Source organism: Anomalospiza imberbis, chromosome 14, assembly GCF_031753505.1.
Source record: "Anomalospiza imberbis isolate Cuckoo-Finch-1a 21T00152 chromosome 14, ASM3175350v1, whole genome shotgun sequence".
NCBI classification, from domain to species: domain Eukaryota; kingdom Metazoa; phylum Chordata; class Aves; order Passeriformes; family Viduidae; genus Anomalospiza; species Anomalospiza imberbis.
The window spans coordinates 2,519,710-2,537,840 of NC_089694.1; the positions used below are offsets into that span (position 1 = coordinate 2,519,710).

At 41.0% G+C, this 18,131-nt stretch overlaps 1 protein-coding gene across 4 annotated transcripts in view; it reads right to left on the reverse strand.

Moving 5' to 3' along the window:
- Window positions 1-18,131, reverse strand: part of PCDH11X (protocadherin 11 X-linked) — a 426,351-nt gene that overhangs the window by 158,722 nt on the left and 249,498 nt on the right. The window lies entirely within an intron of this gene.

Sequence of the window (18,131 nt, forward strand, 5' to 3'; positions counted from 1 at the left end):
TTTGTTAAAGAATTGAAAGTTTGTAGTGCAGCAAGCTTAGAGAAAAAATAATGAATTCACAGATGTTCACCTTAATGAACAACAGATTGAGAATATATTATTAAATTCAAAAGGAAAAGTTTGCATATGTTGTCAAAATTAGGTTTTGATCCTTACAAGCATTGTGCTAACATGAATAATCAATTAATAATTGATTAAAGACTTCCTCCAAATGGATCACTTTGGAACATTTTATTATTTATTTAATTTCTCCTGAGAACTCAACAGATCAATGTGTGAATAGGTTACTCCTGGACACGTTAATATATAACACCCATCTCTGATAGAAAAATTCCCATTGAGGTGAAGAAGAAGTTGTTGCATTGTTAAGGCTGAACAGTACCAACCTTCCTGGCACAAGCATCCCCCTTCTGAAGGGTTTTCCCACCTTGCCTGTGTTTGGGCTGTGTAGCAGCAGCTTTAGGAATGAGATCTCAGCATGGCAGCGAGGGTGGGTTTGGGCAGCCTTGGAGCTGCTGCAGGAGCCACTTCAAGAGCCCAAGGTGGGAAGGCGGGGAGGGAACCGTGGCAGCTCCCAGCCCTTACACAAACCCCAGCCCTGGGGAAAGGCATCCAGCTCAAAGGATTTTCATTCAGGAAATGAGAACAGTGTCACACACAGAACTGCAGTCTGTGGTTTCTCATTCCAGGAATGAAAGCTCAGTACAGATCTGTTCCTGCAGAGCTGCTCTGCATTGAACACTGATACAACTTGAAATGAGGGCTGGGAGACAACCTCTACCAAAGAAGGGAAGAATTTTATCATTTCCACCACACTACACTGCAGTGTGGACTTTGGGCCAGTCCTTTATGCAATGCCATATCAAATTAACAGCAACAAACAACATGGAGCTTAACGAGCTCCCTGTGGATGGTGGGGAGACTGCTGGATCCTGCCTGCTGACAGGGAAAAATGCCTTGGACAGGAGAAACTTGTGTCATTTCAGTGGATTACAAAGCAAGCTGCAATTTGAAAGCTGTGAAAAGACATAAGAAATCTTGCCTTGAAATATTCTTCCACTGCCTACTTCTGTTGGCAGCCACAATATGGAACATTCCTCATTTATTCCAGAGAGTTCAAGTCCCAGACTTGAGCAGGAAGCATGGAGCAAAGTACAAAGGGAAGAGCAGTGGCTGCTCGGGGTAATTTCCAAGTAGCTGGACACCCTCTGCAATAAAGTGGAAGACAACATTTCCAGACAAACACCCCCTGCAGTGCTTCAACATCTTTAACTCACCAGCAGAGGCTCAAATCAAACTGCAGCAAATGGAATGGGGACAGTCAGGAATGGCTCTCCAGAGCCTCCTGCCCAAACCCTTTCCTGGAGGATGCTCCTCTGCACCCCCCGGCCAGATCACCCAGCAGCCTCTCTGTCAGTGGGGTAAAGGAAGCAGTTTTTGTATTCTTCACCAAATTAAGTCTGTGGAGATATGTTTCAGGAGTGCCTGCAGCCCTCTGCAGCCTTCGTTGGGCAGGTGGACAACCCCATCACTGCAGCTCAGTGCAGAGCAAATCACAAACATCCAAAGGGTTTAGTCTAATTCCTATTGGGCAGATGGCTTCCTAAAAGCCCTACTTCTAGCACCACCTAAATTGGTTTTCTTTTCATTTTTTTGGCAAAAAAAAAAAAAAAAAAAAAAAAAAGTGAAATCAATTTCATACACACACTTGCAAATACTGTATATTGGGTAGGAACTGAATGTCTCTTCAATGCAAACACAACCTGTCCCTACAGGAATCTTAACAGAATGTAAACAGTATTTTGGGAGAAGTTACCTCACCACTGCTACCTCAATAGCTCTCAAAAGCTGTGAAAGGATGTTTGTGATTTATAGCAAGTTATAACATAAAGTGAATTTATGACACCATAAAAGCAGCCAAAATCTCCACACAAAATCAACACCACTCTTGCTTACGTAAGTTGCAGAGCTTATTTTCCAAGAAATATGAATTAATTTTTATATTGGTTCTCTTTCACTGAAATTCCAGATTTTTCAAACTTAAATATAAGCCTAAAATAATCCCCAGGTTTACATTAGATTAACTGGGTTTTTTTAATGCCAGTCATTTGACTTGGAGCTATTGAGGCTCATCCAGAACATTTCACAAAACCATTCCTCACATAAAAAAAAAAAAATCCAGGTAAAGGAATAATTTAACAAACCTTTCACATCTAAAATAATTTCAAACCCACAAAAAAAAAAAAAAAAGTGCTTCCTTGTTCAGATGCAGAATATTCTGAAACCTCGACAAAATAGACAGAAAATGAAATACTGTACTTTGAGAGGCTGATAACAGAGCTTGTAACAAAGCACTATTTTCCCCCTGGCTTTTGTAGACCCCAGAAAATACATTCAGCAAATTCAAATGCAGATGAGCTCAGGATGGAATATGCCCTGCTACTCCTCAAGATTCAGCCAAAACAGGGGCAGAGAAACCCTTCTCAGCTGCCTGCCTTTGGAAATGCTTCTGAAGGGCTGCAATCCATATGGAAAGTGGTCATCAGAGACATTTGCTTAATAGCTTTATTAATTCTGTTTGTTTATTGAAAACCCTTAACCAAATTGAATATTAATGTTATTTTCTGCAAGACATCCCAACAAGCCTAATCCTCAGATGTGCAGCAACTAATTAAAAAGTTGTGTGGATGAGAATTGGGTTACCCTTCACTTTGTCAGCAGACTTGCACACTGAAGCATAGATTTCCTGTGCTTACTTAGACTGAAAGTGATTTAATTATGAAACAGAGTGCAACTGCAGTGTAAATGCAATTTATCGAAATAAACGACACAATTGGAGCCCTGAAAAGTGCAAATTTACAGGTAACATAAATATAATATTTTACTGGGGAAGCAAATGTTTTTGGAAATACCATAAAACCAGCAGTGAAATGTTGAAGACCTGCAGTAAAACCAAGTAAAAGAAAATTAAAGCTTTATAACTAGAGCAGCTCCTTTTCTACAGAACTGGTCATATTTGCCAGAGATGCTGCTCTCATACACCTACTCCCGTCATCTGTTCTCATTTTGAAATTACTTTGAGGCATAAGAATAAGAAGAATAAGGATGATGAGTATTGAACAGTTGAGTCTAGACAATGGGCACGAGCTGGCCTTTGTCTTCTCCTGAGAGACCTTCTGAGATTATGTGATGCTGTACATTTTCTTTTTCTTCCTGAGAAATGGATGACTGAAGTCAGCAAATAATTTAGACAAAGCCCAGCTTTCACAAGCCTAGGCAGAAGAATATTCCTCTGATGTTTTATTTTCTTTATAAGAATGGTTCTATTCATTTAATGCATTTAAATACATTAAAAAAAAAAAAAATGAAAGAACTAAAATGAGAGTGCTTTCCTTTGCTCTCAAGAACTTCAAAAGAACCAAACTATTATATAAAATCAAATCAGATAATATTTTCTGGTTTAGAATGCTTGGTCCTTTTTTCTTAAACCTGAAGAACAGATGAATTATGACTGTTCATATCACCATTTATATGAATTAGTACTTCTTTGCCACCCACAGTATCATCACTAGCTTCCAGAAATTAATGGTGAGACACAAAGACATGAAAGTGCTTGATGTGTTCGCCAAGACTAAAATTTGTTGCACACTTAACATCCCAGACTAGAAATGCAGTGTGCTTGCAAATACTGTTTTTCTTTTAAAAAATGACTGCTGATATTCATATCCCTGGGAGACAGCTTTCACCTGCTGACAAGGAATCTATTTGAGAAAAAAAAAAAACAAAAAAACAGCGCAGAGAAGAAATGGAAGACAAATGCTTTGCTAATAAAAACAAACAAAAAAAAGAGTTTATTTCTCTTTTTCCCTTTCTCGAGATTAAAACAATGTAAACCACACAGAGTTTTGAATTTTTAGGGAAATGTGGAGTAGGTTCCCATATTGAACAGACTGTGAGTGAGGCAGCCTAACCTTGCCATTGTCCTGTTGAGTCTCAGGTTTAATAACAGAGGCTGAATCACTGCTGGAGCAGTGGCTTGTGTGCTGCTCAGGGAGGAATTCTCCCACTACAGCAACCCCAAATTGAACCATCACTGCAGCAAGATGATAGTGCAAGAATGTAATTAAAGGTCCTACTAACTGGAAGAAAAATCAAGGTCTTACGTGATTAAGCATCTCCTGGTCTGACTTGTAAGACAAAGTGTCCAACCTGTCTGAACTAAAGGCAGCAGTTTGTCTGTGAACTCAAAAGCAGAAGGTTGGAAGGTGAAGCAAACCGACATTTCTTTTGCATTTCCAGCTTTGTACTCCACAGCACACTTCCTGCCACATCTCATTCGAATGCAAAGCTCTCATTTTCCTCGACACAGCTTCCTCACCCAATGCTTCTGTCAATCCCACCAGGCTTCTCTGATACCACCAATATTCCACTGCCTGGAAGAATCCTCAGGTATTGCAGCACACCAAGGGCTGGCCAAGAGGTCTTTAAATTTCACCATCCTCTGTTCCAAAGCAGGCATTGGTTTCCCTCACAGCTGAAAGGCTGATTTGAACAGGCTTTTATAAGGAGTCAGACAATACAGTAAATTAAAGGACAAATAAAACAGATTAACAGTCAGCTATAAATATTCCTTTGTAAAACTGAAAAAACCCTCCTTCTAAGTCTTGTTTCAAGGAGATGTCAAAAACCCCAATCATTTTATGACTCAACTTCTTGCCATGCATGCGGAAAGTTATTTATGCCACCTGATAATTTGGGGTTTTTTTTTTTCCTTTTTCTCCTAAATTGAATAGAACTGAACTGATGAGAGAGTGGGTTTGACTTCTGTGAATCAAAGGTATGATTAAAAATTAAAGCCAAGCTCCATTTTCCACATCTCATGTACATGTGACATGTGACACACGCAAGCCTTTGTGTGTGCACAGCCCAACATCAGCTCCATGAAGTCTGTTCCCACCTGTGAAAGCCTCACAGCTCCAAGCCCTTGCCACAGATCTGTTCAGGTTTTGGGGAGCACAGAGCAGCCTGGCAGGAAATAAAAATCCTTTTCAGGCCCTCTGGAGCCGGGTGCCTGCCCATCTGCACCTTGGGCTGGTGTGCAGTCAGCAAACTGCAACATCACAGATGAGAAATGAGAAATTTTGAGGGCAATTGAGCACAATGAATTTTCACAGTGGATCAACACAAAGTCATTTAGAATGGGTATTTCTGAAGCACTGATACAATGAACACATTTATAGTGTTCAATGGCCCTAAAAAAATCACCTTTTCACCTGTGGCAAAGCTGCTGCTGAGAGTGACTTCTCAGATGTTGGATTTTAATGTCTATTTGTGTGCTGTGTGCATAGATATATGTCAGCTCACACACATGCATGCCTTCAATGTGCCAATCAGCTTTTTGGCATATTATGAAAAAAAAATAATCTATTGAAACAAAAGCTTCACTAAGATTTAAAACCCCTCATGTTTTTTTGACTCCTACTGGCTGCAAAGTAGCTCCATGGTGAAGTCAAATCTCATGCCAGGAATACAAAAAAAAATATAAAGCTGGTGGGCTACAGAAATCTGGTTTTCTTACAGGGAAGGAATAACACCCCCTCATCTTCTCCAGTTCTTCTCTTTCCTATAAAATGCTGAATTGAGGAGCTCACTGTGCCCAACTATGGTACAAGGGAGTTACTAAATTGTCTTTCAGCTTCATTCAGTTTTCCTGCTGTAGTTTATAGGAGGGTACACACACTGACTTATAGACTCTTATTTTTCTTTTGGGTTTTTATGCTTAATGTGGGTTGTTAAAAAGATCAGAGCTATACTTTTGCCGTTGAGCTACTTCAGCAGCCCCAGTAACTCTTTTGTCCGTGCTGGGCATTTCAAGTGAGCCTGTGCTTGCATCAAAGCCTTGCTTTGGTCCATGGCTAGTTATTATATCTGCAGGCATAGCAGCTAACAACAGGCAACTCCATTCCAATTTATTCTGCAGTGTCTCCATGCTTCCCTTCCCAGGGATGAAGCACCTTGAAGCAACCATCTTGTTGCTATTTCTGTGACTGATGCTGGTTATTTCTGAAATAACAATACATGCTTCAGTAATAACAAGTCATTTCCCCTTCCTCTGACTGACGAATGGATTTGCCACATTCTTCTGTTAGTGCTTTCCAGACCAGTCAAATTAACCTTTTGCCTGTCTAACAGCCCGTTTCGGTGCTCTGTGCCCTCAGCACTAGCTGTCAAAGCAGTTAAGTACAGCAGAACTGGGAGACTCCAAGCCACCACTTAGAGATTACACAGAATTCTGACACTTGTCTGTTCTGCCCTTTGGAGGAAAGAACTTACAACTCTTTTCTTGCTCAGGGGCTGCACACCCATCACAGGAGTTTCCCTTCACAGGTTCACATTGAAGAAGACATTGTAGTGTCAATAAAGCTGTTCTGAGAAGACAGAATAGTTTTATCCTTTATTACTAAACTGTGAGGCTATGGATGATCATCATGTGATCATTTTAACAGCAGGTGACTCCTCCTTACCTTTCTACCCTTCCCCTTTTGGCTTCTCCAGCCATCAGAAGGCTGCTGATATGTCAAGCAGTACTGGCATGAATGTGTGACACCAAAAAAAAAAAAAAATCTGCTAAAAAGGTAAGGCACTTTCTAAATTAGGGAGCTGGAGGAAGGATACTTGCCTTGATAGCTGCAAGCTTCCAATGCCACTCTTCCCTCTATGATATCCATCCCTAGGTTAATATTGCAGATGGAGAGCTATTCACAAAAAATCCTGCTTGTGTCTGGCATCTTTTGAGCAAGTATTGTGCTCCCAATGGTGGGAACAGTGGCAGAACATAATGCTTTAGTGGCAACTAATTCTCTGCAGTTATTTCTGAGAGTGCTGGAATCCAACCCTCTCCTATTATGGAGCTTTTCTTCCCCTTGGTAGAATCAAGAGCAAAGCACTGAGTAACCCTCCTAAATCTCGTTTCAATTCCTCAGGCTGTTGCAGCAGCTGCCAAAGGTGGCTCACTGAGGTGTCTCCTTATCTGCACAAGCCACTTTTTAAAAAGTTCCCAAAGGCTCTCAGGGCCCCGGGTGGCTTTAGGATATTGATGGCTTCACTCAGGGTGTCCTTGTGCATCGAATGGCCTGATGCAAATCCTGGGTGCCAGGATGGGAACTGATCTGTGGGAGTGCCAGAGGCAGGCAAACACAGGCTGCCAGGGGCAACCACAGCCAGGAATAGGCAAGCAGAACTTCATCTGAAGAGCTGTGAGCTTCTTGACTCTGGAGCTGGACAGCTGGAATGCAAGAGGAAATACAAAGTGCGTGGATTGAGGTGCTATCATTGGTAGAAAATGCAGCACTCATTTCCACTGCTACCCGTTCCTGGGTGGAGAATTTAAGAAAATTTGCAGGTTTTTTTCAGTTTCTCTGACAGAGTTCTGAGATCTGAATAATCTTCATGATGGGGCTTCTGTGTTTTTTTTACTTTGTTTGGTTTTGGGGTTTTTTTGGGGGGTGTTGTTTTTTGGTTTTTGGAGTTGTTTTTTTCTGTTTTGTTTCTTTTCCCTCTCTTCTTATATTGTGCATCCCCTCACAATGGCAAATATCTGTTGTTTTGTACCAGTTTCTCTGCTTGAGCAAACAGTAAAATGAATCCTCAAATACAAAGCCTTTCCTTTTTTTATCCCCTTAGTTACTTTTGTAGATGATGAATATAATTTTGATAAGGTTGATGAGATTGAAAAAAAATGAGAGAGGATGAGAATAATTTTGACTGAAAGCAACCTCTGGAACTCATCTAGTCCAACCCCCTGCTCACAGTACATCCAGCTAGAAGATGCTGCCCTGAGCCACGTCTAAATTTCTCCAAGGATGGAGATTCCAGAGGATTTCTGGGGAATTTCTTCCAGTGGTAGGTGCTCATAGTGTCTCCATTTTCTCTGCAGCACCTGCAGACTGTGGTGAGATCTTCCCTTCACCACTTTTTCTCCAAGAGGGACAAACCCAGTTCCCAGCATCTCCTCAAAGACATGCACTGTGGCATTCCCATTCTCTGGACAGAGAGATGTAATTCTGTCTCTCAGAAGAAGCACAGAGGGAAGAAGAGAAAACAATCTTTATCTCTGCTCCTCTGTTTTCCCCATGTGGAATGTGGTGTGGGCATTGTTCACCTGCAGTGATGGCTGGGTTGGTTCTGGTGAAGTTGTTTGGGGTCAGTGACCAGTGGGACCCAGCTGTGGCTCGGGCTCTCAGCAGAGTCACGAGTGTGAGTTAGAGAGGTGAGTAACAGGTAAGTATGTAGAATAGTACAGCATATCTTTAAATAGTATATTAATGTAATATAGTATAGTTTTAATAAAGCAATCCTTCAGTCTTCTGATCTGGAGCCAGACATCATCATTTCTTCCCTGAGCCGGGGTCTGCTACATTTTTTACAATAATGCACCAGCTCATGGTGGCCCCTGCCTAACTTTTTTCAGTAGTCCGTGTTTATCTCAGAGCAGGGAGCCCAAGCCCAGACTCCAGGCAGGGGTTCACAAGAGCTCAAGAATATAACAATAACTTCCTTGCACCTACTGCCTGCACTGCTGCTAATGCAGCACGGGCTGTGTTTGAATTATTATATGTGAAGTGTTTTGCAATTGACAATCTCTTTCCCATCTAAAGCATCCGCCAAGTCGAGGTAAAAAAAAAAAAAAAAAAAAAAAAAAAAAAAAAAAAAAAAAAAACCCAAACAACTCTGCAAGCCCAAAAGGTTTTAAGGTCCCAGAGATCAAGCTTTGGAAATTTGTGTTGTGAAGGTTATTGTGTCAGAGTGTCCTCCCAGGAAGGGCTGACAGAATAAGAAAATATCCGAATCCGACAGAACATACTGTACAACACTTCTCACAGCTCAATCCAATCAGCAGCCAAGGACACAACCTCAATAAATTCTTAATAAGTTTACCAATCCTTATAGTACAGATACTCACAGACCATTAATATCTAGCTGCCAGAATATTGCATCTGCTAGTATATGAACTTTGTAGAGTCAAATAGAATTTATTTTCTATACTCAGCACAATCAGTAGAAGCAACTATTTCAGGTGCTGTCATAAAATCAGAAAAACACAGATTAGTTAACTGTCAACATTTCAACAATCCAGACTGTGGTTATTTTAATATTTAATTATTTTCTAAAACTATGACAGAGATGCTGCTCTAAAACTGGTACCATCCTCTACTTTAAATTACTGCCCTGATTCTGAAGTTACAAATGCACTTTGTTGCAGTTGCCCAGCCAAAAAAAAGGTGAGCTCTGCTAATCCTCTCCCCATACAATGAGAAACTGGGGCAAAATAGCAGATCCTCTATCATCCCTGACAGGGTAATGAATGCAATTGAGGGGTTGAAGGTATGGCTTGTGCTTCTCTGCAGAAACATCACTTATTCCAAAAAGTGAATCACCAAAGAGAGTGGAGTAGAAAAATGCCTTTGATCACCCTCAGGATGTTCTCCGTAATTCTCAACCACAGCACAAGAAACTCCTCAATTGTCCGCCATTGTCTTTTTTTATTTGTTCTGCTGTTTTCCTCTGAAGTGACTGAGTAATTTTTGCAATTGGATTGAAAAACTTGTGTTATCAGATAATGACGACTTGAAAAGAATTGCTACAATTTCTGTGGTGTTTATAAAGGTAGTTTGTAAGCAAACATCCATTCCTTGGCTGCTTCAGCACTTATATTTGCCTATAACTTGCTCAGGTGTTTCTGGTTTGATCTCCTTTTTAGTAGCTTTCCTAATAAACTGCTTTAAAGACGGCAATCTATAACTTACTATGGTAAAATTGCAGGAATAAATTAAATAGAAAATGAAGTTGCACTACATTATAATACAGTAAGGTTACCTTTCTTCACAGCAAATTCAGTCAAACCACACTGGGCACCTAAAGCCAGATGTGATTGTGCTTTCTGTTACTGTCTTCACAATAAAGTTCCAAAAACTTCAGCTACAAACTGTGGCAGCACAGGGCAGTACAGTGGACTGAGGCCCATGGAAAGCAGGTCAATGCCAGGAGACAAAAGCACTGTAACATTGCAGTTAGCGGCTTGTTCTATTTATTGGTTTAGTAGCACTCCTTCCCTCTTTCAGAGAGCAGTCCTGTCCTTCTCCCCAGCTGTTATGGCTTGTGCTGCAGACAGGGGAAATGGGAAAGCTCAGAGAGGAAGCGACTCACAAAGCCCAAACCATTTTTTATACTGCTATAAAACCAAAAGACAGCATAAAGGCAGTGCAATGCCAGCTAAACTGGTGTAGCTGACAGGTATATGCACTGAAAATATGCTAGCAATTAGGGGCCTTGGCTAAAAAAAAGCAAACATACACAACTTTCATAATGACACTGCTCCTGCCCACACGTTTCTGCCAGCTCCAGGCTCTGGCACCGGCACAGAGCTGGCAAGGAGGGAGCCTGGCCTGGAAAGGGATGCTCGGTGCTTTCTCTCCAATCCAGCAGCCCCAGCTCTCAGCACTGACAGAGAACAAATGCCTTTTGCTTCAAGGAGCTGATCTTGAGCTGGAGGCCCAAAGGAGAGGATTAGGAACTCTTGTAGCAAGGGGCAGCATGGATGAACGTGAGTCTTTCAAAGGAGCTTTCATGGGAAAGGTGCCACACATGGGTAAAGCACTCAGGCATCACCTGGCACCTCCTGCTGCTCCTGCCAGCTCTGTCCCAAGGAGCAGGAGCTGTGCTGCCTGGCACAGGACAGATCTGCCCACAGCTGCAGAAACCTGGAGGAGCTGCTGCTTCATGCTCTCCCCAGCATCTGCACACAGAAGCTCTGATGTAGAATATTGAAAGACATTTTCAAAAATTCTCCCATTTTCTTTTCTTTTTTTTTTTTTTTTAAATAGGCAGGAAGGAGACTGAATGGAGTTTGGAGGCTTCCAAGGGCACGAAAGCAGGCGATTCAGTCAGGACATGGGGGCATGCTGTACATTGTGAGGCTGAAGTTCTATTTCCTCCTCCAATTTGTCAAACAGAATGTTATAAAGAGTTACAGAACCAAGAAATGTCAGAAAAATACAGAAAAGCTTTGAAACCTTTTGTGATAAAGCAAAATTAACAAGTATAGTTACAACAGCTGCATGAACAACTGTGTTTCCAAGGCAACAACTCACAATTCTTACAGCTATAAAAAATCCTGGGCACCACGGGGGAGTTGTGAAATTAGGGAGACTCCAGCTAAAATAGAATATAGAAAAATGGACTAAAGCAGGGAAGTGGCAGGAAAGCTGAAATTTTGAAACTCACACTGCTTTTAACAGCTGCAGCCCGAGCACACCTCGGTGCTGGTTTGGAGGAGTCCTGGCCCTCAGGTCTGTCCCACCACTGTCCCCTTGTCGCCCAGGTGCCACACTGCCCACTCACCAGTGCCACGGGAAAACAACCATTAGCCTAAAATTGGCAGAGCAATTACTGCCACTCTTCCTGCAGGGTAATGGCACAAACCTGCCTGAGCTATTTGCTGGCCTAAGCAAGTGTCTGCCCTCTCAGCAAAGCAGTGCACTGGGATAAACTAATCCCTCAAAATCACCCCTTGGAAAGAGAGCAGAAAGCTCAGTGCTCTTCTTTTAACATTATTGCTGTGCATATGTGACAATAAAACCTTAAACCTTACAGTTTAAAAAACTACTTTTTTTTTTTTTTTTAAACAAGTCACAAACATAATTAATTAATTAACTCCTCAGAAACAACTTGAAGATTCACATAAATTTGTAAGCAGCACCTCTTAGGCACACTGGATTATGTGTGGTGTGACTGGCTATGTGTGTGAGTGCAAATCAAAGAGATAAAAGCAAACTTCTGGAGTTAAAACCACATAATTACACACCATGTATGGGCACTTGGTAAGGACTGCTAATTTAAGAAGCCCGCAGGCATACATCTTTCCTCCAAAGCATTGGAGTTTGCAGTGCGAGGCTTAGGAAGGTACAGCACCGAGTCATGGGACTGAACATACATTTCATTAGTAGCACTGGTGATTGGTTCCCAGATGGAAATTTCCTGGGCAGGTGAACCGGCCCTGAGCAGCTTCACCCCTGGGAAGCAGGAGTCTCCTCTTTGCAGTGGTGTGAGTGCAGGGCAGTGGGGCTGGGATGGTTATTTTTCATTCAAGGGGAAACAGAAATGAAATTTACTCAAAGCTCTTGCCCAGCCACTGGCCATGCTTCCCTGCCAGTGGATCAGCTCTGCATTTGTCCCTCCACAGAATCCCCAAGGCTGCAAAAGCCCTCCAAGATCAAGTCCAAGTTAACCCAGCTCCAGTGCTCACACTAAACCATGTTCCCAGGTGCCACAGCCACTCATTTTCTGAGCACTTCCATGGATGGTGATTCCCCCATGTCCTTGGGCCTGCTCCAATGCTCGATCACTCTTCCAGTGAAGAATCTTTTCCTGATATCTGATTTTAACCTGCCCTGGCATAACTTGAGGACATTTTGTCTCATCCTCTCCCTTGTTACCTAGGACAAGTGATCGACCCCCACCTCACTACAAACTCTTCAATTCTTCTCATCTAAATTCAAGATCCCAGCTCTCTCATGCCTCACTGATAAACGAAGGATTGCAGATCTTTGATTTTCATGATTTGCACTTTTTGCACAGAGTGAAATGCCCAGTTGAATCCCCTCACCCCCTCCCCTTCACACCTGTGGCTCGACAGACACCTCACACATCAGTGTGATCCTGGAGCACATTTCTCCTGTCTTAGTGACATTTCCTGCGTAGTGCTGATCAAAGAATAAGTGACAGATTCTATATCCTGATCCTATTTCCTTCTTTCATCAAATGAGTATAAATAAGGGACAACTACAAACACCTCACAGACATTCCTGGAGAATTTTTAGATCAAGATCATTGGGTTTTTTTCCTTTGATATTTACACGAATAAAACCAGATTTTGACTGGGAGGGAACAGTCTCCAAAGACAGCTTTAGACTGACTAATGTGGGCTGTGGTGTCTTCCAAAGCAGTTCTCTGTTCACATCCATTTCCACTTTAGCAGTGATATCTGAGCCACAGGGGCCGAATCAGGAGTTGTGGCAGTGGCAGAGCTCAGGCCAGTGCTTCCTGCCTGCTCCAGACTCATATATTTATGCTTAAAAGCCTTCAGGGGTACATTTACTGCTGTATATATTATACAGACTTACTCTAGAACACAGGACAATGTATGTGCTCTGCAGAAAACAGCTAATTTTCACGAACTAATGAAGTGACCAGAGAATTTTATTGCTTTGTGATTTATTAATTACTTATTTCTATTAAAATATTGAAGGTATTACATGGTATGTCATAGCCCCTACACATTAAATGATACAAAAGCCTATGAAGAGAAATATGAATACAGACTTAATGGAATGTGTGAGTTTTTCATGGTCTCTGATGTACCATTTTCTTCCATGTTCTTTCAAAATCAGACCTAACTGTGGTTTGGAGGTTGAGTCTCTTCTCCAGCCCTCAGTGTGCCCTCAAGCACAGTTGGGTCAGCACTGCTGCATTTCCATAGAACCCAGAACTCAGTCTGGTAACAATGTGGCTGAAGCAAAAGATCCCATAGCCCCAGTGGCAGAGGGCTTGGACCCATTCTGTGCAGGGGATATCGTAATTTAGGAAAATATAAGTGGAGTGTGCAGCTCCACTCACCCCCAGCGAGAGCACACTCTGCCTTTTCTGCTGAAGGTGTTGTTAGCAGCTCAATACCAGGGGAAATATCAATAGGCTCTAGGAGAATCAAAGCCACCTGTATATAGCAATACTTTTGTCTTTGATGATATAGCCAATTGCTCTTTACTGTCTGAAATGCCTCTGTGTCTCCTATAGATTTTCCATACATTATTTTTCAGCCTCTTCTACCAGGCAATGCAAAGCTTTCTTAGCACTGCAGTCAATAAATGAAAATATAAAAGTCTTTATTTACACTGCCAGACAGGGGCTCTAGCACAGTCCTTGTAGTGCAATACATCACAGCTCTATGGCTTTCCTTAGGGTTTATTCTCTCTCTGACACAACCACAAATGCATCTAAATCAAACCAAACACCTGGAGACTTTCCAGTCATATTTTCCTATCCTGAATGAGTCCCTCTGCCTGTCATACACCCAATCACACAACAGCAAGGAACAGTTTCAAAGCAGTAGGGAGAAAATGAGGCAGCCACATTCCCATTTGTGTGACACAACAATTTGTGCTGACACTGGTTCTTCTGCATGTACAAAGGAGAAAAGAAAGAGCCTGTTTTTAATTCCCTGCATCCTTCAAACGGAAGGAACCCAACATTTCCTAAATAAATAAATACAAGTAACAGTATCTACTTGCAAAATTTTTAGGATGGAATAGCCCTAAGCCTTTCCAGCAGTTTCTGCACAGATTGACTTAGATTAGATCCTAAATCATTTTCACAATTCAGATGCTTGATATTTTATCTGTTTAATAGGTTCCCCATTTCTTTTCTCTTTACAACTGCAACAGCAATTACAATTGCCATGAATATTGATACACCATAAAAACAAGCCATTTTTGCCTCATACTGCTTTAACATATGCAATAGATATTTAGATACTACTGGTGTTGTTGAAATCCAATACATTTCACCAACATAAATGATAAGGCTGTGGACAAGAGCTGGCTAAAATTTCAAGCATAAGCCTTCAGCAATAAGGACAGACTCTTTGGGTAGAAAAGACAGAGGTACATGAAAAAGAGAGAGAGATTCCAGGGAGAAGAAGATGAATATTTGTTCTTCCAGCATCTTAAACTACTCCAAAGCAACTCTCGTACCTGATTTATTTAGGAAAAGATTCAGACATACCCACAAGTGGCAAACACCTATGGGATGTCTCACAGATACAAGGGGCACTGCAATGTTTTCAGCCCCACACCAGCTCTGAAGGCATTTCTCATCTGAGACTGGTAAGGGCAACTTGCAGCACAAGGATTGTGCGCCTTTGTTTTTTTTTCACTCATTGCATACCTATTCATGTGCAGCTTTTGCTAATTTCTGCTAATAATTAGTGTTCTGAGATACATTAGGGATGAAATCAGTTGGGATGTTTGATTTACGTCTGTTGTTTCAGGGTAATTAATATAATCTAGCAGGTACACACTCGAAGAGAAAGAAAGAAGGGAATATTAAAAATAAGGAGAAATTTGAGTGAATTTAATGAGCCTGATGTGCCCCTTTGCACTAAAGAAAAGCTGAGTATCTTTTGAATTCCAACTCATGTCGAGCAACAATTTGACATTCCCAGAACATCAAATTTTGATGCATGCTTTCGTATAGAATATTTACAACAGTGTCTCAGGTCATTTTACAAGGAAAATGCACTTTAAAATGTAATGTAACTTAATTCAACCTTCTCATTGCTACTGATAGGTCATGCACTTTAATTTATTTATTATGATGGGATACGAAAGCAGAAACCAAGAGCCTGAACACTGAATGCTCTACCACTCCATGCAAATTAAATGTGTTTTTTTTGGTTTTGACCCATCTGTTTTGTTTTTCTCTATGTTGAAAATGTACCTGGTCATATTACGAATGTGTGCTGATGATTTTACAGAAAAATATTTAAGTCATCAGAAAAAGAGCAAAACATGAAGAGGGAAGAATATCAGATAAAGGAGACTCACTTATGAACTCAGCAGTAACAAACAAAAGTACTTGAAAAAACCAACCAACACTTACATAAAAATCAGAGAAGTCTTAATAGAAGCAGAGAAGAAATGTGTTTGGTTTTTTCTCACTGTGGAGAAAGATGTCTACCCCCATAAAGAAATGTCACTATCAGTCATGCAGGGCCACATGTAGAGAATGTGTGTCCCCATAAAGTTTTATTGTAAGGTGCATCCGTCAGAGGTTGTGGGGATTTTGAAACTCAAACCCACAGCTCCAAGAGCAGACTGGAACACAGGCAATGCCTGTGCAGCTTAGCAGCCATTAACCTCACAGCTGTACCATTTGTCAAACGTGGAGGAGGATCAATTCCTCCTCCAAAAGCAGCATAATGATATTATCAGGTTCACAGTGTTAAAATAAACACAAGGAAAACCATAAAAAAAACCAAAAAAAGCAAAAAATAACCCACCCCAAACAAAACAAACTCATTTATAGCCTCCATACAACAGAATTTGAGAAGCTGTCTCAAGTGACTGATAGCTTTGAGCATCAGGATCCAACCCCCCCAGATTATCTTTTATCCCTGTGACCATGGTTGTCCTCTGTTACCATGACCTTCCAGCACTGCTTTCATTTAATTATATCTTTTAGATAATGATCATTCCGATGGCTGTCATGAGCAAACACATAAATTTGCTGTAAGCCTTTGTCTACTTTTCTGAAATTTTGCCAGCACTGCACCTCAAAGATTTCAATTTTCTTCCTGTCAGCAGTACTTCTTTCTCATGATTCATATTTTGGCTACTGCAAAAAAAAAAAAAAAAAAAAAAAAAGTCCTTTTTACCAGTCATGTCTTGTACAATTCAAGTTTCCAATTGTTTTACTTGGGAATTTTAAAACTCCCTACAAGTGATGCGTTTAACTGACAAGGAGCAGGAACTAGTAAATAGTGTAGAGGAGCTGAGGTTGAATCCTAAATAGCTGTATTTAGTGTCTCTCCAGCTGAATGACTGAGATGTTTTGCATCTCATTTTGATTAATGAAATCTAGATTTTTGACATATTCACAGAGAGCCCTTATTCTTTGCAATATATTTGCTTCCAATTTGGTGGTTGTGGGAAGATGCTGTTTTCTTTTTACAGCTGAAATCTGTTCAAGGATCTGAAGGAATGCTAAATCACTTTCACTATGTAAGGTCCTCCCTTAGCCCAATTTAATTCTCCTGCTACACAAAGGAAAGGCTGCAAACTGAACACATTCTTCTCTCATACCCTCCCACAACCCATTCACTTGCTGTCATGGCAGATATAATTTGTGATATAATAAATACCTTTTTTTTTTTTTTTTTTTTTGAAAACACACCATCAACATGTCTACACACAGATGAAATAAGAAGAAATAACATTTCTAAGGAGTCACTGAAGAAATCTCCTGTTGGTCCTGCTATTCCATGTCTCTTCCAACAGTTTGATGGGGCAATATCCTGATACATGAACCCACTATTTGCAATGGCTAAAGACAATTTCCTCTCATCAATCTATTGCAGCTTCCAGCCTATAAATCTTGTCACCTTGTGCGACTCCTGGATCATCTTGTCTTTGATACTTTGACCAAAGTGCAATTACTCTCTCCCTGGTGCATTCCCTCCTGTGTGGGGCTGCTGCTGGTTGAGTGTTCCACACAAATTCCACTTTCTCGAGGCATTTCCTGTGTTGGGAGTCCAAACCACCCCAGGAATAAAGCCAGCCAGAGCTCTTTGCCCCTGCATAGGGGTTGGGAATTTTCAGAGCTACAGCTCAGCTCTGGCTGCCAGTCAATGACAAATACAATTGCTGAGTAGGATTTTTGTAGCTGGAACCAACAAGGCCAATAAGATTTACATGGTGGTTTAAATTTCTGAATTTGTGCTGCAAATGTGTTTCCATAATCAAAATTAGTTTTTCTGACTACCTAACAAGGTTTACATCAGACAGAGTTGTAACATTCATCTTCTAATTGTTTTGCAGACAAGAATAAAAAGTGGAAAAAATTGTATTGGAAAAAAAATTTCTGGAAATATACCAAGATGTGCAGCAAAACTGTCATTCATCTTTGCATCTACAAGGAGCGAAAAAAGGAAAGCTTTGAACCTCCTCCAGCCCCTCAAATGAACCTCATTGACAATCTCCCTGCATCCTCCACACAATTCTCTGCAGCTCCAATCTCCACATGAACATTCCCTTGGTTATTTTCATTTCAGTTCTGCCTTGGCTCTGGGACTGCTCCACTGCTCAGCTCAAAGGCTGAGCTTAAGTGTGGGAGGTTCTTTTTCAAATAATTATGTCTATACCTTCTGTTAAAAAAAAAAAGACCAAAAAAATCAACAAACCAAACCTTATTAGGGCTCTGAATTATCTATAGGTGATGTTCCAAGGAGGCCACCTGTATCTCCTCTCCATCCATCCCATTCTCAATTACAGGCAGCAGTATAATACAGTTCCTTAACA